The sequence below is a fragment of the Sus scrofa genome, chromosome 7 (genome assembly GCF_054392235.1).
Source record: "Sus scrofa isolate SSC_HxYL_T2T_F1_AM1 chromosome 7, Sscrofa_HxYL_maternal_Yorkshire_Landrace_v2.0, whole genome shotgun sequence".
Lineage (NCBI taxonomy): Eukaryota > Metazoa > Chordata > Mammalia > Artiodactyla > Suidae > Sus > Sus scrofa.
Window position 1 is genome coordinate 10,247,733 of NC_139389.1, and position 25,527 is coordinate 10,273,259.

The 25,527-nt window shown below is 39.7% G+C and overlaps 1 protein-coding gene across 4 annotated transcripts in view; it reads left to right on the forward strand.

Moving 5' to 3' along the window:
* Nucleotides 1-25,527, forward strand: part of RNF182 (ring finger protein 182) — a 56,040-nt gene that overhangs the window by 19,747 nt on the left and 10,766 nt on the right. The window contains exon 3 of one of the 4 annotated variants that reach the window (XM_084967407.1): nucleotides 10,695-10,832. The exons of 2 other annotated variants lie outside the window; for them this stretch is intronic. The gene's annotated coding sequence lies outside the window, so the exon portion shown is untranslated. Of the gene's footprint in view, nucleotides 1-10,694; nucleotides 10,833-17,907; nucleotides 18,147-25,527 lie in introns of those variants that run through there. One more of the 4 variants, XM_084967408.1, reaches the window with a different exon arrangement.

A 25,527-nucleotide genomic window follows, 5' to 3' on the forward strand; every position in this document is an offset into this window, starting at 1 on the left:
CTCATAATGCATGGTTCTGAGAATACTTAAACTCAATAAATCCCCTGCTCTCTTTTGTACTGTTGCTGTCATTTATTTTAATTTACTGTTGCTACCATTTAATTTAATATGAATAAAACCTCACGACACATTATTATTGCTATTTTATAGCATCACTATTCATTTATATTCACCATTTCTCTTCATTCCTTATTACGAGTCTGTGTTTCCCTCGGGGATTATTTTTTGTTAGGTTGAGAAAGACCCTTGCTAAACTTAAAGAGTTGTAAAAAATTATCAGTGGGTATTAGATTTTGTTAAATAATTTTCTGCATGTATTGAGATGATCATGTGTTTTTCCTTTGATTAATTATTTCTCTTTTATTAATATTATACTTACTGCATAGTTTATTGTGTTAGTTTTTGAATTTTCAACTAATCTTTTCCTGGGTTAAATCTCACTTGTCCCAGCTATATAATCCCTTTATTGTATTGCTAAATTCAGTCTACTAGCCTTTTTAAAAAGAATTTTTGTGTCCTTATTCATGAAGATATTGCTCTATAGTTTTCTTCTGATAGCTTTATCTGGCTTTGAAAGCAAGGCAATACTGGATTTGTCGAGTGAATTGAAAAGTGTTCTCTTCCTTTATTTTCTGAAAGAATCTGTGAAGAATGGGCTTTATTTCTTTATTTGCTCTAGAAATCACAATACTTATTTTGTAGAAAATTTATTTAAATTTTTGGTAGAGTTCACCAGTGAGGCCATACGGCCTTCGGCTTTTCCTTGTAGGAAGATTTTTATTTTCAAATTCAGATTTTATCCTCGTATAAGTCTATTCAGATTTTCTCTTGTGAGTCTATTTTGGTGGTTTTTTGGGGAATTTTAAAATTTCGTCTAAGTTGTCTAATTTGTGGACATAAAGTTGTTTATAATCTTTTATATGCCTTTTAATTTCTGTGGGATCTCTCTGTGTATAATTTGATAATTTGACAATTTATGTCTTCTTAAGCTAACAGAAGCTTAATGAACTTATTTGGTTTGTCAGTTTTTGTTAGTTTTTCCTTTATAAACCAATGTTTTGATTTCAGTGATTTTTTTTTTTCCTATTGTTTTCTGGCTCATTCATTTTTTTTCCAGTTTCTATTTACATAATTTCGTCTTTCTCTCTTTTGACTTCCAGTCAATTTGTATATTAGAACTGAAGTGTGACACTTATAGACAGTGTCTAGTTCAGTTGTGCTGTTTTTTCCAGTTGGGCAATCTCTGATTTTTGAGTGGAATGTTTAGTCCATTCACATTTAGTGTAACTGTTGATATGGTTTTATATCTGCCATTTGCCTCAATTTCATACCTCTATTTCTCCTTGACCTCTTTCTTTTGTGGTAACTAGGTTTTTTTTCCTTTCTTTCTTTCTTTCTTTTTTTTTCTTTTTAGGGTTGCACCTGCAGCTTATGGAGATTCCCAAGCAAGGGGTTGAATTAGAGCTATAGCTGCTGGCCTACACCACAACTACAGCAATACCAGATCCGAGTCTGTGACTACACCACAGCTCACAGCAACACTGAATCCTTAACCCACTGAGCGAGGCCAGGAATTGAACCTGCGTCCTCATGGATGTTAGTCAGATTTGTTTCTGCTGAGCCACGACGGGAACTCCTGTGTTAACTAGTTTTTAGTGGGATGCTTTAATTTGTCTGTTGATTTTAAAATATACCTTTTTGTTGTTGTTGTTATTTTCTTAGTCGTTGCTCTAGAAATCACAATACTTATTTTGTAGAAGTGTACTTCAGATTAACATTATTTATTTCCAGTGAAATATAGAAACTTTGTTCAAATATATATCCTTTTCCTCCTGCCTGTGTGTTATTGCAATATGTATTATATCTAGATATACTACCAAAATAAACAATTGCTTCTCTATATATTTCAAGTTCAGTAGTGTATAATTACTGCTTTCTATAATTTTATGGGTTTTAAAGAAAATAAGAGAATAGAATATTTTATATTTACTACTTATTTAGCATTTGGAATATTTTTCATTTCTCCATGGTGTAGTTAATATCTGTTGTCATTTTCTTTCAGCTTGAAGGACTTCCTTTAGTATTTCTTGTAAGGCAGGTCTGCTAAGAACGAATTCTCTCAGTTTTGTTTATCTAGGAATAGCTTGGTTTTTGAAGCATAGTTTTGGTCAGTTGATTGTTTATTTTAGAGATCTTTCCTGTATCTGTATAGCTGGAGGTTCAGCCAAAGATTGATTAGAAGTTGTACTCCGATATCTCAAGCCATTAGGGCTTCCACCCTCTGTGGACAGATCTGCATGTGACCTGGGGAGGCCACTCAGAGTTCAAGCTATTTTCCAGTTTGCCCTTGTTTTTACTTCCCTGGGCATGCTTTTCTTCTCTTTGCATGTATTCAGGCTCTGTTTACCTTGAGTGGGTTAGAGTCTTAAACACTAGTCTCTACTATGAAGGTGCTCAGCCTCTGCTTAACCCAGACTATGTGAAAACAGTTTCAAGCCTCCCTTTGCTGTCTGAACTTCTGGAGCACTCTGTCTGTAGTTTGTTTCCAACAGAATTGTTTTCTTAGGCTGGTGGAGCTACTGTCTCTATTAGCTTATAACAGAGGTCAACACTTTAAACAGCAACGAATCATATCAAATGAACTTCCTTGACAGCTGGCAGTGAAGCTGCTGTTTCCCATGGTTGGCTGTGCCCTGGTTGAACCAGCATGCTGAAGGGGGCACAGGGTGATGGGAGCAGCCCCAGGCAAGAGCACTACAGAACTCAGTGTTCATCTCACCCAGAGTTCAGCATCTCAGTTTGCTGCGTGCTGAAACTTCCAGAATGCTGAGATGATTGTATTGGATGGTTTTGACCAGCTTTTAGTTGCTTTCTGGGGAGAGGATTTTTCTACCAGCCTCTTCACTCTATCACATCAAAGTGAGTCTATTCTAGATATTGGTTTTTTTATTCGTTAACCACTGCGCCACGACGGGAACTCCGAGATTTACAATCTTTATTTGATTCTTATTTTCCTATTTAAAATAGATTCCAGTTCTGTGGTGAAATTCTTCACTTGTCATTTTATTTTCTTGCACATGTTAATCACAGTCCTTTTAATCATCTTATTTTCTTGCACAGGTTGTCATAGTCTAATAGCTTCAGTCCTTGGATCACCAGTGGGTCACTTTGTCTTATGTCCCCCCTTCCCTCCTCCACACTCCTCTGCCCCAGTTTGTCATTTGGTCTTGTCCGCCAGAATGGTATTTTTTGTTATTATTTACTAATTTTGCTTCGGGTCGCACCTGTGGTATGTGGAAGTTCCCAGGCTAGGGGTCGAATTGGAGCTACGTCTGCCGGGCTACGCCACAGCCATAGCAACAAGAGATCCCAGTTGCATCTGTGACCTCACCACAGCTCACTGCAGTGCTGGATCCTTAACCCACTGATGGAGGCCGGGGGTCGAACCCTCACCCTCATCAATACTAGTAGGGTTTGTCACCCACTGAACCACAACAGGAACTCTCATGTTTTTTATTTTTTATTAAAGTATAGTTGGGTTACAATGTTGTGCCAATTTCTGCTGTACAGCAAAGTGACTCAGTCATACATATATATACATTTTTAAAAAAAATATTACTTTCCATCATGGTCTGTCCCAAGAGGTTAGACATGTAGACCCCTGTGCTATACAGCAGGACTCCTTGTTTATCCATTCTGAATATAGTAGTTTGCATCTACCAACCCCCAGTTCCCCATCCATTCTACTTCCTCCCCCTCCCCTTTGGCAACCACAAGCTTGTTCTCCATGTCTGTGACTCTTTCTCTGTTGTGTAGATAGGTTCATTTGTGCCATATTTTAGATCCCACATATAAGTGATGTCATATGATATTTGTCCTCTTTCTGACTTACTTCACTTAGTGTGATAATCTCTAGTTGTATCTATGTTGCTATGTAGCAAGATATTTTTGATGGACTGTTAGACAGTGTATTTGAAAAAACTGCAGAAGCTCTGAATAATGTCTTCCTTCAGAGTGCATTTGGTTTTCTTTTGGAAACAGAGGTAGGGGCTGCCTATTTAGATTCAGTGAAGGATTGAGAATACTTGATTCTGAGTTTCGTTCTTTTTGAAGAGTATTTTACTTTGGTTTTCCTTAATTCCTGGCGCATAGCTTTTTAGAGAGCCCAACTGAAAACCTGAGGCCTTCTTTCTTGGCAAGCCCAGCTCTACTTTCTTTTTCCTCAGTCCTACAAATCAAAAGCTCTGCTTAGTATCTTCTTTTCTTTTTTTTAATTTTGTCTGTTTAGGGCTGTACCTGCGGCATATGGAGGTTCTCAGGCTAGGGGTTGAATTGGAGCTGTAGCAATGCCAGATCTGAGCCGCATCTGTGATCTGTACCACAGCTCATGGCAATGCCGGATCCTTAACCCACTGAGTGAGGCCAAGGATCAAACCTGTGTCCTCATGGATACTAGTCAGTTTTGTTTCCTCTGAGCCACAATGGCAACTCTTCTGCTTAGTATCTTATTTTTTTCCCATTTTTTTTATTACTCAAATGAATTTATCACATCTGTAGTTGTATAATGATCATAACAATCTGATTTCACAGGATTTCCATCCCACAGCCCGAGCACATCCCCCCACCCCCCAAACTGTCTCCTCCGGAGACCGTAAGTTTTTCAATGTCTGTGAGTCAGCATCTGTTCTGCAAAGAAGTTCCGTCTGTCCTTTTTTCAGATTCCACACGTCAGTGAAAGCATTTGATGTTGGTGTCTCATTGTATGGCTGACTTCACCTGCTTAGTATCTTAACCTCATGTATGCCACTGTCTTTGGTTTTCTGGCTTCTCATGTTGTGAAACTTAAAAATCCTGAAGGAAAATATTATGTAGAATGTTGGTCTTGCTTCTCTGCACTTCTCTTTTCTTTTGGATCTTGGCTCTTCCAGTCCAAGTCCACTTTGGTAAACCCAAACTCTATTTATTTATTTATTTTTTGGCCATACCCATGGCATGTGAAAGTTCTCAGGCCAGAGATGGAACCCAAGCTATGGCAGTGACAATGCCGGATCCTTAACCACTAGGCCACCAGGGAACTCCCTGAACTCTAGTTTTTGAGCACATACCACAGTGAGCTGTTGCTTGCTTCTTGTCCTTCTGGCCCCCAGGTCTGCATAGAAATTGGTGTCAAAGTGGTGGAGAATGTCAGGCCCACCTTAGTGCCTTTGCCTTCTCTTCAGCAACTTAGTCTCTCAAGTCATGGTTGCTCTTTAGGAACTTAAACAGTGGAGTTCCCGTCATGGAGCAGTGGTTAACGAATCCAACTAGGAACCATGAGGTTGCGGGTTCGATCCTTGGCCTTGCTTAGTGGGTTAAGGATCCGGTGTTGCCATGAGCTATGGTGTAGGTTGCAGATGCAGCTCGGATCCCGTGTTGCTGTGGCTCTGGCATAGGCCATCGGCTACAGCTCCTATTTGACCCCTAGCCTGGGAACCTCCATATGCCACAGAAGCAGCCCTAGAAAAGAAAAAAAAAAAAAAGAACTTAAAACAGTTTTTTGCTTTGGTAAATTTTATCCACCCCTTCTTCATGGGACCGTAGGTCTGATACAAACTACTCTCATTCTTCATTCTTTAGTGACCCAAAGGCATCCTTAGGGTCATTACTTTGTTTGATCTAAGTTGGCAAAAGGATATGTGATCATGCAATTTTGTTCTCTAGATTCGAATCTTTTCTTAGAATAATCAAGGAGTCTCTGATATAATGATTAGACAGGAAAAGTTAAAAAAAATCATCTTGCAAAATTCAAACTAGGGAAATTTTTCTCAATATGCACCTGTGGCTAAGAGGCTTATCTGTCTTGTGTTAGAGGATAAAATGACCTATAATAGTGTTATTATAATTTTGGTCTTTTGAGTACTTTCTTTTGAGTCAGTTTTTAAAATTATTTCTTACATAAAATAAATTATAAATATATGTCAATTTTTATAAAAAATTTGATAATGACTTAGTGTAGATCTTTATTTGTAATTTGTAGAATATTAAGAACAACCTTTTTATTTGGAAAACACAAAATTTGACTTATTGGTGTCAAATTATTTTTTTAGTTTTTTTAAATGAAATGACACAATGTTTAATTTTTAATGCTAGTTTCTTTTGTTTTATTTTATGTTTAAATTAATTAATTTTTAATAATGATTTTTATTTTTTTCCATTATAGCTGGTTTACAGTGTTCTGCCAATTTTCTATTGTACAGTAAGGTGACCCAGTCACACATACATGTATACCTTCTTTTTTCTCACATTAAAAAAATTTTTTTTATTTGGTTTCTTTTGGACCTAATACTTTTCATTATGTTATAAGAAGTAGAAATCAGTATTGCAACTAGCTTTTAAAAATTATTAGGTAGTATTCGTCAATTGTAGCAAATGTACTGCTCAGATGAGTGATGTTGATCATGTGGCGGGGTGTCCCTGCAAGTGTGGGGGGCCAAGAGGTGGATATGAGCAATCTTGGTACCTTACCCTCAATTTTGCTCTGAATCTTAAACTGCTTTAAAAAATTAAGTATTTGAAAAAATTGTTAGATACACAGAAATTACATTTACCTACTCTGATATACCAGCATTTACCCTGTATATTGTTGGAGAAATCTTTTAATTATTAGCGGTAATTTATTTTTATATATGCCCCTGTGGTAAACAACCAATATTGTATTGAACCAATATTGTATGTCCTTAAGTATGTGTGTGTGTGGGTTTTTTTTGTTTGTTTTTTGTTTTTGTTTGTTTGTTTTTTGTCTTTTTAGGGTATATGGAGGCTCCCAGGCTAGGGGTCGAATTAGAGCTACAGCTCCTGGCCTACACCACAGCCACAGCAACACCAGTTCCAAGCCACGTCTGCAACCTGTGCCACAGCTCACGGCCATGCCAGATCCTTAAACCATTAAGTGAGGCCAGGGATTGAACCTGCATCCTCATGGATGCTAGTCAGGCTCATTTCCGCTGAGCTACGATGGGAACTCTCCTTACATGTGTGTTTTTGATAGGCATTGATTTTGGATTAATAGAAGCTCAAAAGTAGAGCCTGTAACATTTTGAGACACAGTTTTTTTTTTAAATTCAGGGTATTACATTCATGAATGAATATTTATAGTACACTGAATAACAAAAAAGAAGAAATCAGTGACTTTATAGGAACATATGAAAGAAAATCTTCCCCTATTTTTCTTTTTCTGAAATTCCTATTTTGTAGATTTGTAGACACAAAGTAAGCCTTGAGGAGTTCCCGTTGTGGCTCAGCAGTAATGAACCCGACTAGTATCAGTAAGGATGAGAGTTCGATCCCCAGCCCTCATCTGTGGGTTAAGGATCCGGTGTTCTGGTGAGTTGTGGTGTAGGGGTCGCAGACAGGCTTGCTTCTGACATTGCTGTGGCTGTGGCGAAGGCCAGCAGCTGTAGCTCCGATTTGATTCCTAGCTTGGGAATTTCCATATGCTGTGGGTGTGGCTTTTAAAAAAAAAAAAAAAGAGCCTTGAAAGAGTTATAAGTATTGAACTACATATAAGGGACACTAGTGGCCACCTTTTAGACATCTGGATAATGAAAATTGTTTCTAAATTCTAAGGTGCTATATACTATGTTTCATCCAAATAAGAAAGAATAGCCAATAACAGCATGTATATCAAAAGCTTTGATGAACTTACAAATGCTGCACAATGTAAGGCATTGTGCTTGGGCCCATGGAGCTTGTTCCTGCTTTGCAGTTCATGGTTTTTCAGTGGAAGTCAAGAAGGATAACTTTTTACACTAAGTTACACCACCGGGTACTTGAACATTGAGATGCCACCGGTATGTGTCTCCCTGCCTTGTAACTGCTGTATTTTGTAAACAGCTGGTTCCTGTCACTGGATTGGGAGGAAGTTCTCTGAGGAAGGTGGCAGTGTCTTGCTTGTTATTAGATATGTGGTCCCTGGCACACAAGAGGCACTCTGCAAATGTTGGCTCAGTAAATAATGTTCAAGCTGGGGTCATCATTCTGGGACCATGGCCTTGAGCTGGTAGAAACTATGCTACTAGTGTTTGCTCATCTCTTGGTGTCATGGGTGGATGACTTTGTTGGTGCTGAAAGTTACAGTTCTCAGGGGCCAAGGTTGAGGCTTCCTTGAGCTGAGATCTCAGAGAAGCCCGATTCAAGTGTTTGGTCAAGGAGAGAGCCTTTGTCAATTACGCATAAAAGCCAAGGGTATATTATGACCGGAGATCCAGGATGAAACCAGAAATGACATAGAGATCAGGAATGCCTAGAAGAATTTAATGATCAGAACTGGCCAGCAGAGAAGGAACTAATGTTTGTTTAACTGGGCGTGTTACATTGGTTATTTTTACTTATTAACCTTTCTAAATAACCTGTGAGGTCAGTACTACCTTCATATTAAATCGAGAGACAGAGACTCAAACATTTTAAATAACACAGTCAGGATCACAGAATTAGTGATTGGTGGAGTTGGGATTCAAACCCACAATTTTTTGCCCTCAGAGTACCAGTGCATTATAAAGGCATGATCATCACCATGTATTTTAATATTGTAATACAGCAATTTGCTTTCCTTAGACGTAATTTACATTAGCAACAGTTAATATCTATAAGCTGCTTAGATGTATGTGTCAGGCCCTAAGAAGAACATTTAGGGGGACCTAATGAACCTTGAATAGTAAGAAAGAGTGTTACGGGTGCTTTGCTTTGTGGGGACGGAAATGCTCTCAGCTGTCATTTGAATTACTGCTGATACCCCGGTACCGATGGAAAGGCTGTCCCTATTCCTGGATCCCTGTAATGTTGGAATAGGAAGGTCTTTAGCCATCAAGTCCAGAATCTTAATTTCTCAGGTGAAAAAGCCATGCCACAGAAAGGTTAAGTGATCTTCTCAAGGGACTGACTCAAGCTCCCAGAGCTCCATCGTTAGAGAAAGCTGGGATTGGTTTAACCAAAAATTATTGTGGCCCAAATTAGGGATTTATGTCCTAAGATGTCCTTATCACAGTAGGTTATTTATTAAATGTCAGACTGCCCACAGTGTTGCCACTGCATTCTTTCAGAAAATAACCTTAAAAGGTGAGAGTGGGGGTGGCAGTGACTCAGCAATGTCCACCCCCAGCAGAGCTCTCTGTGTCAGACACTTCTCGGAATCTCTGTGTCAGAGATTCACAGAATCTCTTTGGAGTGACCTTCCTCCCCATCCTAATCCTCACACTTTAGTTCAGGCAGCAATAAAGTAACAGCAACATGACAACAGTAACAAAACAACCAACACAGATCTAAAAAAAAAAAAAAAAAAACCTTAACTTTTTTTTGCCTAAATGTGATCATTAGAATGTTTTAAAAATTTCAGGGATTGAAACATACCATTTCTTTATCTGATGTCAAAACCTATTCATTTATGCTGTTAGGCTGTTTGAGGTGGTAAACAGTAAGCTGGTCCCCCCCACGTTGGTTTCCTTCAGCATTGCTATGCCTCAATTTCATCTTCACAGTTTGCCTCTGCATTTTGTTCAGTAATAAAAGAACCCATTTAAAAAAAAAATTTGTAGAAGAACACTTAAGATGTGACCTACCCTCTTGACAATTTAAGTGTGTAACACGTTATCGTTGACCATAGATTCAGTGTCATTCAGCCGATCTCTAGAACTTATTCATCTGGCTGAGCTGAAACTCTTTGCTGATTGATTAATAATTCACTTTTCTCCCCCCTCAAACCCTGGCAATCACCATAACTACTCTTTGATTCTATGATTTTGACTGCTTTGGATACTTCGTATATGTAGAATCATGCATTGTTTGTCTTTCTGTGACTGTCTTATTTCACTTAACATTATGTCCTCAAGGTTCATCCATGTTGCTGAAAATGGCAGGATTTCCATTTTATTTTTTTATGGCTGAATAGTATTCCATTGTATATACATACCACATTTAAAAAATCCCTTTATCCATCAGTGGACGTTTAGTGTCACATATTGGCTATTGTGAATAGTGCTGCAGTGAACACGGAATGCTAGTATCTCTTGGAGGTCTTGATTTCAGTTATTTTGGATAAATACCCAGAAGTGGGATTGCTGGATCTTGTAATGTTACCTCCATTATGTTTTCCATAGCAGCTGCATCATTTTGCATTTCTGCCAACAGTGTTCAGGGGTCCCAGTTTCTCTATGTCCTTTCCAACTCTTGGTATTTTTTTATTTTTTTTTGGCGGTGCCTATAGCCACAGAAATTCCCAGGCTGGGGATTAAACCTAAGCCACTGCAGTGCCAACACTGTATCCTTAATGCATTGTACTACCAGGAAATTCCCTGATTTTTTGATAGTAGCTATCCTGACCTGACAGGTGTGAAGTGATATCACGCTGTGGTTTTGATTTTTGCTTCCTGATGGTTAATGATGTTGACCTTTTTTTTTTTTTTTAACCTGTTAGCCATTTGTATATCTTCCTTGGAGAAATGTCTCTTCAAGTTCTTAGCCTATTAGTAAATCAGGTTATTAATTTTTTGCTGAGTTGAGGGAGTTCTTAATATATTTTGGCTCTTAACCCTTTATCAGACGTATGGTTTGCCAATGTTTTCTCCCTTCTGTAGGTTGTCCTTTCACTCTGCGGATTGTTTCCTTTGCTGGGCAGAAGGTTTTTGGCTCTATGTAATCCCACTTTTCCCCTTGCCTTTTAGACATCCTTTTCATTGCGGTTATTGCCATGGATCCCTGGTTGTGGACGTGTTGCCTGGCTCTTCCATCCTCTGGCCCCACAGTGGGCAGCTGGAGGTACCAGGGAAGCTGTGTAGCAGAGGGATGAGCACTGGGCGGACGTGAGTGTGGGGTTGTTAACAACCAGTGAGCAGGAGTCTAGGAGAGCCTGGGGTGAGGATGGGAGCAGGAGGTGGGCAGCTGAAGTCACCGCGGAAGTAAAGGGCCCCCGGGGGGTGGAGTGGCGGCCGAGTCTCTTGCATGGAGTTATGAAATAGGCAGTGGAATCTGGGTTATAAGGTGGGGTACATCAGGGCCACTTAGAGAAAGGAAATCTCCTCCGTAGGAGGAAAGTAGAATATCGGGGTGTGTTCACTGCAATGTACAAGAATACTCAGGGGTGGGAAGGCAGAGCCCGGGAAGGTGTAACATCACTTCCACAATGTTTTCCATAGTGTCCCCACCCCCCGGTGTTCCTTCAGCAGCGTTTATCATCAGGGGCTGTCACAGCTGAGTTACTTGGGTGCCACCTTGAACTGTACCTTCCTTGGAGGTGATAAGTATGTGGTTTGGGAACAGATATATACGGTGGATGGGCAGCAGGAGAAACATAAGTAGAGGCAGAAAGCTTTGCTGATGGGTTTTATTTTTGTCTTTTTATTATGGAAAAACCTTAAACATATTCAAAAATGGAGAAAATTGTAGAGTGACTCTCTGTTTACTAATCACCAAGCCTTAACAATGATCAACATATGGCCAATCTAGCTTCATTTGTCTGCCCCCCTCCCTCCCCATCAGATTATTTTAAACAAGGCCCAGATGCCGTATTATTTCATCAGTGAATACATCAGGGTGTATCCTTAAAACAATAAGGAGACTAGCCTTTTTCAAAAGTATAACCACAGTGCTATTATCACATCAGAAAACATCATTCTGTCATCAAATATCTGATCAGTATTCAGATTTTCCCCATTGTCTTGCAAATTTTTTTTTTTTCCCAGTTTTTGTGTGGAATCAGAATCCCAATAAGGAAGATACATGCATTTAGTTGATAAATGTCTTAGGCCTCTTTTTCTTTTCTTTTTTTTTTCCTTTTTAGGGTTGTGCCTGTGGCACATGGAGGTTCCCAGGCCAGGGGTCTAATCGGAGCTGCAGCTCCCAGCCTACACCACAGCCACAGCAATGTCAGATCCAAGCCGAGTCTGCGACCTACGCCATAGCTGAGGGCAATGCCGATCCTTAACCCACAGAGCAAGGCCAGGGATTGAACTAGTCAGATTCATTTCTGCTGAGCCGGGATGGGAACTCCTGTCTTAGGCCTCCTTCGATCTATAGGTTCACCTCCCCCCCCCTTGCAATTTACTAAAGAAACCAGATTCTTTGCCTATAGAGTTTCCCACAGTGTGAATTTTTGCTAATTAAATCTCCCTGATATAGCTTAATTTTTCTGTCCCCTTTATTTCCTGTGAACTGGTCATTACAACCAGAGTTTTGACAAATTCTCCTTTTTTTTTTTTTTGCAAGAAGACTCCAGGGGTGGGGTCAGGTGTGTACTTTCCACTGCAGGACATCAGGGGACACATCTGCCAGACCCCCCTTTGTGAGGTTCCGTTTGACCTGTGAACAGGGGTTGTCAGCTGGATCCATCCGTTATGAACTCCATCTGCTCTGTGCCCAGCCGTTTTAGCAACTTGTGATAATCATTGTCTAGATCAGGGGCTGGCAAACTCTCTCTGTAAAGGGCCAGACAATGAGTGTTTTGGGCACAGAGGGCCATTTGTCTCTGTTATTGCAGGTAGCAGCCTCAGGCAGTAGGTCAAGGAGTGGGCCTGACTCTGTTCCTGTAAAACTGTGTTGACCAGATTAGGTTTGGCCTGTTGGACTGTATTTCCCAGGTTAGGTTTGGCCTGTTGGACTATATTTACCAGATTAGGTTTGGCCTATTGGTCGTCATTTGCCAATCCTGACCTACATCATTTATTTCAATTGCAAAATAATACTGTAATTCTATCATTCTTTGTTGATTCACTGAAATGCTTCTATAAAGAAGACTTTTGCCTCGTCAGTTCTTTGGTTACTCTAAGGAACTGTTTGTAAAGGAATGGCAGGATAAACCCCGGAGTCTTTCCCTTTGTTTATTATCCATCTTCAAAATCAGGAGTTTCTTAGTATCTTCCTTAGTATCTTCAGGTTTCCTAGTATCTTCCAAAGGTGATCAATTTGTTTTTTTAAGTATTATCATGAAATGAAGGATTTTGGACATATTTGATGTGTCAGTCCCCCCAGACTTTGGCCTGTTACTTGCTCAAGGGACCCTGGTGGCTGGTTACATCACTAATAGTCCCATTGCAGCCCTCTGGCACTTCCCAGGTCTTTGTTGTGCGCTTGTTAGAAAATAAATCAGTGGGCTCCGTCTGCAGCTGTAAAATCCATGATGCTGTAGTTTTCAGTTTTATTAAGTAAGAGAAACATTTATTGTTTTTTAAATTCAGAAATTAGATTCTTGCAGTTTTACATAGGTTTTTTTTTGTGTGTGTGTTTGTCTTTTTAGGGCCGTACCCACGGCATATGGAAGTTCCCAGGCTAGGGGTCGAATCAGAGCTGTAGCTGCCAGCCTACACCACAGTCACAGCCCAGCCAGATCCAAGCCATATCTGCAGTCTACACCAGAGCTCACGGCAACGCCGGATCCTTAACCCACTGAGCAGGCCAGGGATCAAACCTACGTCCTCATGGATCCTACTTGGGTTCATTACCTCTGAGTCACAATGGGATTTTTAAAATCTCTGTTAAAACACTTGTTTTCTGTCATGACTTGGTCACTGCTATTAAGCAGAATTGACCTTTAAATTTTCATAATACAATATTATTTGGTTAGCCTATAGTCTAAAATTTGATGAAATACCCTTTAGGTTTTCATTAGTGCCAAGTGGGGAAAAAACTGGACACATTGAAAGAGCTCAAATTTGACATTCTGTATGCAGCGGCATGTGCTCCTGATTTATCCTCTGTGTTCTGCTCTCATCGGTGGACTGACTGTTGTAACGTTCCTCCCTGCTTCCTTTCTCTGCTGTTTTAGCCGATTCACTGCCTGCGTCTTCTCTCTGCTCTGACCAAGCTTTGACCCTAACCCCATGGTGGTCTGTCTCCCCTTAGATGCTTGTGGTTACATGAGGCCTCCTTTAATGGTTTGTGTCACTGACCCACTTGCTGCTTTGGCACCTCCTTGTCACCCTCTTTCACTGGATTTCGAGATGACCTCCACCCTCTTGATTCTTTTCTCTCTTCTTTTTCCCCAACCCTTTAGCAGTGCTCCCAAGAGCCTTGTTTTCTCTCTCCTCATTATTCCTCTTTGCTTCTCTCCAAGCCTCTAACTTTCTGGAGAAGCTCCTAGTTTGCCAGTCTGCTTTGCACGATTTCAGTTATTCCTGGAGGCACCTGATTCCTGGAGCTCTGCCTCCACTCTTGAGCCCCAATGTTTCTATTTCTAAATAATATGTTTAAACTTGGACTTTGGTTTAAACAACGGAAAATGAAATCTAGTAGAAGAGAGTACATCATGTCCCTGAGGTGGCTTTTAAATGTAGTCACATCCCTCATGGAGGCATGTACCTCATTGATCACCTCCTGGTTGCTAGTTGATCAATGAAAAGATTTTGAAACAAGTTGAAAACCTTCTAAACGTCTATCACGTGTCAGTCACGTGTCGATCACCTACCTCAGTTACCTATGTATCTGTCATCTGTCTTATCATGTCATCATCTTTTAACACATCAATTTTTATGTATCATCTGTTTTTATTCATCTGTTTCCTGTATCTGTAGCTTGTCGATCACGTGTCAGTCATGTTGATCTTGTGTCTGTCACATGTCAATCATGTGTCTATTACATCTCTATCACACATATCTCTCACACGTTTATCTTAGATTTAATCTTAGCTTGAAACGTTGGCATAGTGTCCAGTTGGCAGTCTAGAACTCAGAAGAAAAAAGTATGAGCTGCAGACACCAAATCAGGAGAGCTGTGGGTTGGGCTTTGAAGCTGCAGGAACAGATGCCATGAGCTGAGGGAAGGAACAAAGGCTCAAGACCAAGCACTGGGATGCTCCAACATTCAGAGCTTTGATAGGAGAGGAGCTGGCAGAGAACACTGAGAAAGAGTGATCAGGAAGAGACTTGGGAAAGCGTGACATTCGGGAAGGGATGCAGAGAGAGGGTTTCAGGAGGAGGGGCGTGGGCCTTGTGTGGAGAGCTCTGGAGAGGCGGAACAAGATGAACGGAGAAGGAGTTCCTGTTGTGGCGCAGCGGAAACGAATCCGACTAGGAACCGTGAGGTTGCGGGTTCGATCCCTGGCCTCGCTCAGTGGGTTAAGAATCTGGCATTGCTGTGAGCTCTGGTGTAGGTCACAGATGTGGCTCAGATGTGCGTTGCTGTGGCTCTGGCATAGGCTTGTGGCTGCATCTCCAAATCGACCTCTAGCCTGGGAACCTCCATATGCTTTGGGTGCGGCCCTAAGAAGACAAAAGACCAAAAAAAAAAAAAAAAAAAAAAGATGAACAGAGGAAAAGTTCCATTCGCCTTTGTAATCTACTTCAGCCTTCAGAAATCTTGTCTTATTTGTCTTTGCGTCCCCGGCATCTAACACATAGGTGTATAGTAATAGGCATGACACAATAGATACTTGTTAAGTAGATACTTGTTAAATGATTAAATGAAGGGGGTAGTATCAAAAGAGGGCACCATCACGAGTCTATCAAGAATTAAAATCCACTGTGGCTCTTTTAAGTGAGTTGCTATAGAAGTTGAAGATGACTGTCCTATCAATTACTAATACATTGATGAAAATATTTTGCAGGTCTGTGATTTTCAGCTATGACTTCAGAAGTGTAATTGTGTGGTTTTTTGACCAGTAGGTGTATTATCTTAGTCTTCCAAAAGAACAGCAGTTACAGTGGTTTGGAAAGAGAAGGAAAATGTGTGTATGTGTGTGTTGTATTTAGTGAAACCTGCATCAAAATAATTAACTTACTTCTGCCTAAGTTCGAAATTGTAGAAATGGCACAAAAACACCTATGTCATTTTCTTTAGTCCTTTAATTCTTTCTTGATATGGTTAGAGAGTTTTATTACATTTTGGCCAAGACAAATTATGGGGGAAGGAATTAATAGCAGAGTTTTGTCTAATGGGAAAGGACACAAGTCACTTTTAATCATGTGATTTGCAGCCTATATTCCTATTATCCTTTGATGTTATAGCTTTGTCTCTTCCAAGTTAAAAGTAAGGTACCAAGCAAACCATCTAAACTTATAAGCATGTATTCATCTGTTCATGCCCCATCTAGATAGAATAAGCAAGAAAAAAAATAATGAAATTTCCCTTTCACTCATCAGTAGTGGGATGTTAAGATACTGCAAATTTGCCAGATTGTGTTTTACATGCTCTGTCTATATAGATAGAAAACCTGGGTACCTTTTGGTACTGTGTTTGCTGCACATTCTTATATCTACAACCAGTTTAGAATGCTGAAGGACTTAAATATATCAAATGGGCACATTATTTCTAAGTTTCCAATAGCATCCTTACAGTGTTTATTTATGTAAAATAGTTCTTCCTGTATGATTTCATCGAATCCACACCACCACCTGAGAGGCAGGTGTTCTGTCTTAGTTCAAGGTCACATAAGCAGTCATTGTCAGAGCCAGGCCCCACATCTTGGTCTCCTGGCTCCACATAGACTGCCTGCAAGTGATGGTTGTGCTTCTGGCTGCACGTGTCCTGTCCTGAGGTTGCAGGTACATACAACTATCATCACTTAACTTTTGTGTCTTCTTACAGAAGTGATAACTCATTTGTTGTATAAAACACAGATTAGCACAAAGAAGAAAATGAACTTGACCCAGAATGTCTCCAGCTAGAGAGAATCACAGTAACATTTGGCTCTATATTCTTCAGGCAGTTTTCAGAGTATACATGCAAACACACAGTTTGTATTTGTCAGGGTAATGGTAGCTGCAATAACAAGCCTTAGAACAACATTAAGTGGCTTAATGCAGGAGAAGTCTGTTTCTTGCTTTTTTTAAAAAAGAAAAAGGTGAGGAGTTTTTCTTCCTCATTGCTGAACATTCACTGGTTTAAAAGTTCTGGCATGTGCTGCATCTTTAATCCCTCCTCCATCTGTTTAAATAGTGGCCTCTCATCCAAATTTAACAGCCTGGAGATCTAGATCATTAACTTGGCTGTATTCTAATAAATAGATTATGATTCTCCATCAAATTAAATTGCTTGGTCTTGGAGGAGGGGTAAAGTAAGAGCTTCAGTCTTTGAGGGAAGTTTTCAGGAAGTGCTCAGAATGCTGCCAAGCAACCATTAAGGGTTATTGGTGTTGGAGGTTAAATTCGTTTAGAGTCAGCTGTTGATCCTTCAAGAATGAGGGCTCAGCATCTGCTGAGCCTCTTCTTCAAGGGTTTTCTAAGTTAGAGTCTTTTCTTATAACAGTAAGGATTGTTGTTAAAGAAAAGGCATAGCAAAAACCCCAGTTCTGAGCCTTACATGCTCTACAAAAGCTTAAATGTTATTAATGTTCCCCAAGGGAGAACTACGAAATTGAGGGGGCTGAGACCAGCATATTATTGGCAATTCGTACTTATCAACAGTAATGTGAGTCTTTCAAACTCTAACTGGAACCCAGCTTATAAAACCTCTAGATGGAAAAACTGGACTTTCTTGAAGGTAGATGCCATGGGTGTGGTTTAAGCCTAACTTGAGACTCAAGTGCCATAGATAATAAGATTTGGAGCATAGGGTTTTGTGAATGAGAAACTTGGCATTTGAGAGATGGCAAGTGCATGTCTAGTTAAGCTTGAAACCAGTGTTCTGCCTCAGTTACTCACAAAGAAGAATGATGCTGCAGGTGCCAGGATCTGTCACATATTTGGGGGCTAGAGCTATTAGTCAGAGAATTTAGAATGTCATAAAAACCGATGATCAGAAACTGAAAATGTTTGTTTGATGAATGATGCTCCATTTTGCACAGAAAGAAAGATAGAAGCAAGTCTTTAGCACCATCTCTAAAAACAGGAGCCATAGGTAATGAGCATGACAGTTTCTTAATACATATCGGTTTTTTTGGTTAGAGAGCCCTTTAAAATGTATTGTCTCACTGTGTAGGGAGCAGTGTTAATAATGTTTGTTTTCCAGGATGGGAGGAGGATCCAGGAAATGAGAACTGAAATTTGGCAGTGGCGGCTCTTTCCTAAGGGGGAAAATATAACCTGTCCTGTTGATGCCAAATTAAAATGCTTGATGGATTCTGTGAGCATGGTGCAGGCTAAATGAAACCTGAGGAGACATACTTGGAAGAAACTAAACTCACCTGAGACATATAAAATGGATTTATATGGACAGTGGAGTGAGATACAGGAGAGAGCTCTGGACAGGCAAGCTCCCTTTGTGTGGACTTTTATGTAATCGTGGGGAAAGTGCTTACCTTTTGTGGGCATTTACACTTCTATTAAATGGGAATGGTGGTGCCCTTCACTGCTGTGAAGGTGATGCAGTGTTTCTAAAAGTTTTGAGCATCTTAGAGAAACTCCCTTAATTAATTGAAGTCATTATAGTAAAAATCATAGAAGTTTATATACAGAAGAATATGCAGGAACTTTATTCTGACTGATAATTTTCTAACACAAACAAAACCTTTACGAACTGCAGAGTGAGGCAGCATCAAAGTACGTAAGAAAGTCCTCTAGTAGGAATGAAAGCTGTGGCTAAATGAAGAATGTTTCTTGGGATAGAAATTAGCTTTGTATTAGTTTGGAAGGGGATGGTTTAGCATGATGTGTTGCTTATCTGTTGTTACAAAACAAGCCACCTCAAAACTTAGTGACTTCAAATAGCAACCATTTTTTTGTGATTAAAAAATTTTTTTTAAAGTTTTATTGAAATAGAGTTGATTTACAAGGTTGTGATAATTTTTTGCTGCATAGCAGAGCGATTCAGACATACATAGGCACACATCCTTTCTCTTTCAGATTCCTTTCCCACAGAGATTATCACAGAATACTGGGTAGCGTTCCCTGTGCTGTACAGCAGGTCCCCGTAATCCCAAACCCCCAGTCCATCCCTCCGACCCCCTACCCCCACCTGTCACCTTTGGCACCCATACGTTTTTCAAAGTCCGTGAGTCTCTTTCTGTTCCTCAGATAAGTTCGTTTGTATCCCCCCCCTTTTTCTTTCAAAGATTCCACATATAAGCAATATCATATGATGTTTGTCTTTCACTGTCTGACAGCCATTTCATTTGCTCATGATTCTGTGGGTCAGCATTTTCTACTGTGCTCAGCAGGGGTGAGTTTTGGGCTGCTGTCCCTGGGGTCACTCTTTCCAATGGCTCTTGGAGGAGGGTGGTCTGTGATGGTCTCACTCATGACTGGTGTGGGGCTGGCGTTTGTCTGGGCTCTCTGGCTTCTCAGCTTCAGGGAGGCCAGTCTGGGCTTCTTCACGTGGTGGCCCAAAGCCCCAAGAGGCCAAGAGCAGAAGCTGCAAGTCACCTGGAGGTCAGGGTTCAGAACTCTCGCAAAGTCACTTCGACTTCATTTTGTTCGTCGAAGCGTCACAAGGGCAGCCTAGATTTAGGGGAAAGGAAGCAAATTCCTCCAACCGCTGATGGGCTGAACTCAGGGCTGGGAATTCCTGCAGCCACAGTACGGCCCCTGTGCCTGTTGGGGGAGGGCCCACGGATATTTAGGTTAAATGGTCTACAGCCAACTTCAGTTTGAAATAGAAGAGTTGGTCTTGAAAAGCTGGGGAAGAAAACCCCAGACAGCCTAAGACCCAAACAGTCTTAAGTTTTTAAAACTAGATATGGATGCTTTCGGAATAGAAAAATATGAAGAATTCTTATCTAACGGCTTTTTTGATGTAACTAGTTTGTGCTAATACAACTCTTTGAATGAAAATGTAGAACTTGAGAGGGATTATTTAGGTGAGCTATCCAAGGGAAAAGTAAAAGAATTCTTATACTCCTGGATGTCAAGTTTTTGGATTTCTTGGGCTTAGACAGTTTATAGAAGAAAGGAAGCAACGGAATATGCAGAAGGGAGAATTTTAAAAATAGTTATGAACTTAGGGATTAAAATCAGTTTGATTACATATCTTTATATAGTGGTCACTGAACATGACGAGAACTGCTAATGTTCTCCCCAAATTAAACTTTTCTCACAAATTCTCACATTTCCCATCTGGATAAATAGCTGAAAAAAAAAAAAAATCCAGGGATTGTAGTTGGCAAGGATTCTGAGAAGACAGGAAGATCAGGTGCCTCCGTTCTCCTGTTCCTGTCTCTCCTGACCCAAACTATTCCTGGAGCCCAAAGAGCCCTGCAGGGGGAGCCTTGAGCCTATGGATGTTTTGTGGGGGTGGTGAGGGATGGAGGGCCTCCTTCCTGGGCTGGGCTGGCAATGCTGAGCGCTGGGGAGGGACCAGAATGCATTGGGTATCAGAATGGGCTTGACCTACAGAGGCTTGGGTCTCCTGAAAGGAAAAATGAAAATCATTCTTACTCCATTGTATGTGCGTGAGTGTGCATGAGTGTGTGTGTGTGTCCCACAAGGGAGCAAGGGGAGAAGAACAGTTGTGCTGAGTGAGCCCTGTCTTATGGGCTGGGGCGTGAGGGAGACTTTGAACCAGAACCTTCCCCCCAGTGCCTGCCTGCTTCGCTCTGCGGGGTCACAGGAGTGACCCCTGTGCTCCCAGGTCTCACAGTAATCAGACCAGAACCCCAGTGACATAACAAAGAGAAATAAGGGCTCCATGAACACATGGCTAATGCGATAGCAGACTCCGACCTGACAGAAAATAGTAAGAGCGCAGAAGGAGACTTAAATGCAGCCCAAGAAGACTTCCTAGAGGTGAAAGGCATGGTTTTCCAATCAAACATTTCAGTAAACAAATTCAAGCAGGTGATGATGGTTCCTGAGACCTGAATTAGTGGTCTGGCTGGTCAAGTGGAAGAAACTGAAAGCATAGAACAAAAATGTAAAGGAATGGAAGTCACAGGAGAAAATGGATCTAGGGAATATAACCTGTGAGTAACTGACGAGCCAGAAGGGGAGAAGGGGGCAGATGGAGGAAAGGCAATAATTAAATAAATGTAAGAAACAAATTTTCTCTCTTCTTTCTTTTTTTTTTTTTTTGTCTTTTGTTGTTGTTGTTGTTGTTACTATTTCTTGGGCCGCTCCCGTGGCATATGGAGGTTCCCAGGCTAGGGGTTGAATCGGAGCTGTAGCCACCAGCCTACGCCAGAGCCACAGCAATGCGGGATCCGAGCCGCATCTGCAACCTACACCACAGCTCATGGCAACGCCGGATCGTTAACCCACTGAGCAAGGGCAGGGACCGAACCCGCAACCTCATGGTTCCTAGTCGGATTCGTTAACCACTGCGCCACGACGGGAACTCCCTTTCTTTTTTTAATTGAAGTATAGTTGATTTATAATGTTGTGTTAATTTCTGCTGTACAGCAAAGTGATTCAGTTTAACACACATATATACACATTCTTTTTTATATTCTTTTCTATTATGGTTTATCTCAAGGTATTGAATATAGTTCCTTGTGCTATACAGTAGAACCTTGTTGTTTATCCATTCTCTGTACATAATAGTGGGCTTCTGCTAACCCCAAACTCCCAGTCCATCCCTCCCCTACCCCCTTCCCCCTTGGCAATCACAAGTCTGTTCAGTCTGTGAGTCTCTTTCATAGATAGGTTCATTTATGTCATATTTCAGATTATCCATATAAGTGATAGCATATGGCATTTGTCTTTCTCTGTCTGACTTCCCTTAGTATGATCATTTCTAGTTCCATCCATGTTGCTGTGCATAGCGTTGTTTCATTCTTTCTTATGGCTGAGTAGTGTGTATATATGTACCACATCATCTATCCATTCATCTGCTGTTGGATATTTAGGTTGTTTCCATGATTTGACTGTTGTAAATAGTGCTGCTATGAACATACGGGAGCGTGCATCTTTTCAAATTAAAGCTTTGTCTGGATATGTGCCCAGGAGTGGGATTGCTGGAAGAAATAGTAATTATATTTTTAGTTTTCTGAGGAACCTCTATACTGTTTTCCATAGTGGCTGCACCAGTTTACATTCCTACCAACAGTGTCAGAGGGTTGCCTTTTCTCCACACCCTCTCCAAACTTTGTTATTAAGTAACAACTTCTCTGAGCCTAAAAATCAAGACTTGAGTCTATAAATTCAAATGACTCATCAAGTGTCAGGAAAATTTTATGAATTCTCTGTATATATGGGAAAAGTTCTTGAACTCTTAAGCATAAAAACCAGAATCTTAAAAGATTCTAGACAGAGGGAATAAATCACCTACATTGAGGAGTGTCAGATTAGCAGCAGATTTCTCATCTGTGACCCTGGAAGGTACAGATAGTGGAGTAACTTCTGCAGACCATGGAGACAAAAAGCCAGCAACCCGAAAGCCACATACGTAGCCAAGCTGCCGTTTTCCTGTCAAGGTAAAAGGAATTTACTGTTATGTAAGAATTCTGAGATGTCATTACCCACTTTCTAACAAAAATACTGGAGGAAAGAGTATCAAACAAAAAGCATCCAAACAAAAAACTTCATATGAAATACTGCAAGATGAGGGAAGATAATATCCGGGGAAATTTTTCCTTTTCTCTTTCTTCCTTTCTTTTTTGGATAATTTCTAAATTAGCTATTTAGCTCAAGTGAGAAAGAAAGATGAGTTTAAAGGTAACAGTCTTTACATTAAATGTGAATGAACTGAATTTTCCCATTACAATTTTGATACTGCTAAAAAGCAAAACCCAGTTATATCGTATTTTTAAGAAACGCTTGAAACAAAATGATGGAAGTTGAAAAAAAAAAAAAAAGGATGGGACAGAGTTCTCAGGCCAATACAAAGACTCAGAAGAATAGGAAAAGTGAAGACATGATATGATTCTAAAAAGGCACTGTTTACAGAGAAGAGAAATAAGCCTGTGTGTATCAAATAACAGCCACTAAATCTGTAAAGCAAAGTATTAGAAATGCAGATGCAGTTATGATGAGGTACTTTCATCAATTATGATGAGACAACCTCTCTCACTTGTCTCAACCCATCTTAACTTTGTACAGACTCCCTAAGACGGAGAAATTCAATAAATAAAAATGTTAGATGTAATGGGTATGTTAGATCCTTACATCCCTTGAATACAGAATATTCTTTTCGGAATTACTTACAAAACTTGATCATACAATTGACCACAAAGACGACCTTAACAAAGCCAAAGGAAGAGAGAGTTTTATAGATCTTGTTCTCTGATCATAATCCAGTGAGATTAGACATAAATAAATAAAAGAAGGTGATAAAAAAGAAACTTTACTACTCGGAAATTTAAAATCATTCTTTATAACCTTTGTATCAAAGGAGAAGACAAAAGTCAATTTAAAAGATATCTAGAAATCAATAAAAGAAACATGATTTTTTCCAAAAGCTACAGGCTAGAAGGAAAGCTGTAGCCAGTGGAAATTTTGTAGCCTTTGAGTGTGTTCATTATTTAAGAATAAAGACAAAATGTACCTCATCATGAAATGAGAAAAAGAGTGACGGAACAAAGTAAATTAGAAACAGGTAGTAATAAAGATAAAAGGCAAAGTTAAGGAAATAAAAGATAATAGAAAGGATATATAAATATATCATACTAGCTGGTTCTTTGAAACAGTAAAATAGATATAAAGATTTATGTGTCTGATCAGGAAATTCGTAAAGAATAAAAATTTACAAGACTAGAAATGGTAAAAGGGACATAATCAGAGATACAAGAACAATTCAAAGATGCTAACAAAGATAACCACATTCAGCTTGATGGCACTGAATTTAAAAAGCCAGAAGACCCAACAGCGAAAAAGCCAATCAATCAATGGGAAAATGGGCAAAAGACCTGAATAGACTATTCTCCAAGGAAGATACACAGATGGCCAGCAAACACATGAGAAAATGCTCAACATCACTGATCATAAGAGAAATGCAAATCAAAACTACCATGAGATACCACCTCACACCAGTCAGAATAGCCATCATTAATAAGTCCACAAATAACAAATGTTGGAGGGGTTGTGGAGAAAAGGGAACCCTCCTGCACTGTTGGTGGGAATGTAAACTGGTACAGCCACTATGGAGAACAGTTTGGAGATACCTTAGAAATCTATACATAGAACTTCCATATGACCCCACAATCCCACTCTTGGGCATCTATCCGGACAAAACTCTACTTAAAAGAGACACATGCACCCGCATGTTCATTGCAGCACTATTCACAATAGCCAGGACATGGAAACAACCCAAATGTCCGTCAACAGATGATTGGATTCGGAAGAAGTGGTATATATACACAGTGGAATACTACTCAGCCATAAAAAAGAATGACATAATGCCATTTGCAGCAACATGGATGGAACTAGAGAATCTCATACTGAGTGAAATGAGTCAGAAAGACAAAGACAAATACCATATGATATTACTTATAACTGGAATCTAATATCCAGCACAAATGAACATCTCCTCAGAAAAGAAAATCATGGACTTGGAGAAGAGACTTGTGGCTGCCTGATGGGAGAGGGAGGGAGTGGGAGGGATCGGGAGCTTGGGGTTACCAGCCACAACTTAGAATAGATTTACAATGAGATCCTGCTGAGTAGCATTGAGAACTTTGTCTAGATACTCATGTTGCAACAGAAGAAAGGGTGGGGAAAAAATGTAATTGTAATGTAGACATGTAAGGATAACTTGATCCCCTTGCTGTACAGTGGGAAAATTAAAAAAAAAAAAAGCCAGAAGAAATGGATTATTTCCTTGCCAAATATGAATGTATAAATTTGACTCAGGAAAAAGTAGAACATTTGAATAAGACAATATCACAAAAGAGATTGGAAAGTTCTTAAATATCTTGCCTTTAAAAAGGCAATGGAACCATACAGAGTTACAGCTGAGTTTTATGTAACCTTTAAAAAAGCAAATAATTTTATCTTTATTTGCACTGTTCCAGAAGATGATGAAAAGCTCCTAATTCATTTGTAAAATAAACATGCATTTAATTACAAAACTTGATAGAGTGTAAAACTAGTCTGGAGACCAATTTAATGTTGAATATGGCTGTAAAAATTCTAAACAAAATATTAGCAGATAAAACCCATCCGTATATTTGAGGACCCATCAATGAGATGACCAGGGAAGGTTTAAGCCAAGAACATGAGAATGGAAATCTATCAGTGCAAAATCCCTCACATGATTAAATTAGGGCTAGAAAACCATATCGTCCCATCAATAGATGTTGGAAAAGCACTGACTAAAATGTATAGACACAACTAATAAAAAGTATAAATTAAGAACAGAAAGGCTGGAAAGAAAGTAATATAATAGATCGTTTACCAAAACCAACGGTATCATCCTAAACAGCAAAACACACACAGAGTTGCAGTTAGTATTAGGAACTAAACAACCTTGCTATCACTTATTCACGTAGCAATGTTTTTTCAGCACTTACTTTGGGCCAGGGTATTGGTCTGGGTCTGAGGAATGAATAAAGAAAAGGTATGGAGCTTATGTTCTTCTCATTATTTTTAGTATATTAAACACTCTTACTAGAGTTTCTGGTAAGTTTATTAAAACAAGAAAAATGAAATAACTGGAATAAAAACTGGAAAAGACAAGCTAAAACAATCTTCTCTTCCTCATGATATGGTTGTATACTTTGCAAATCCAAGACACTCCTAGTAAATTCTGTAAGAATGAATA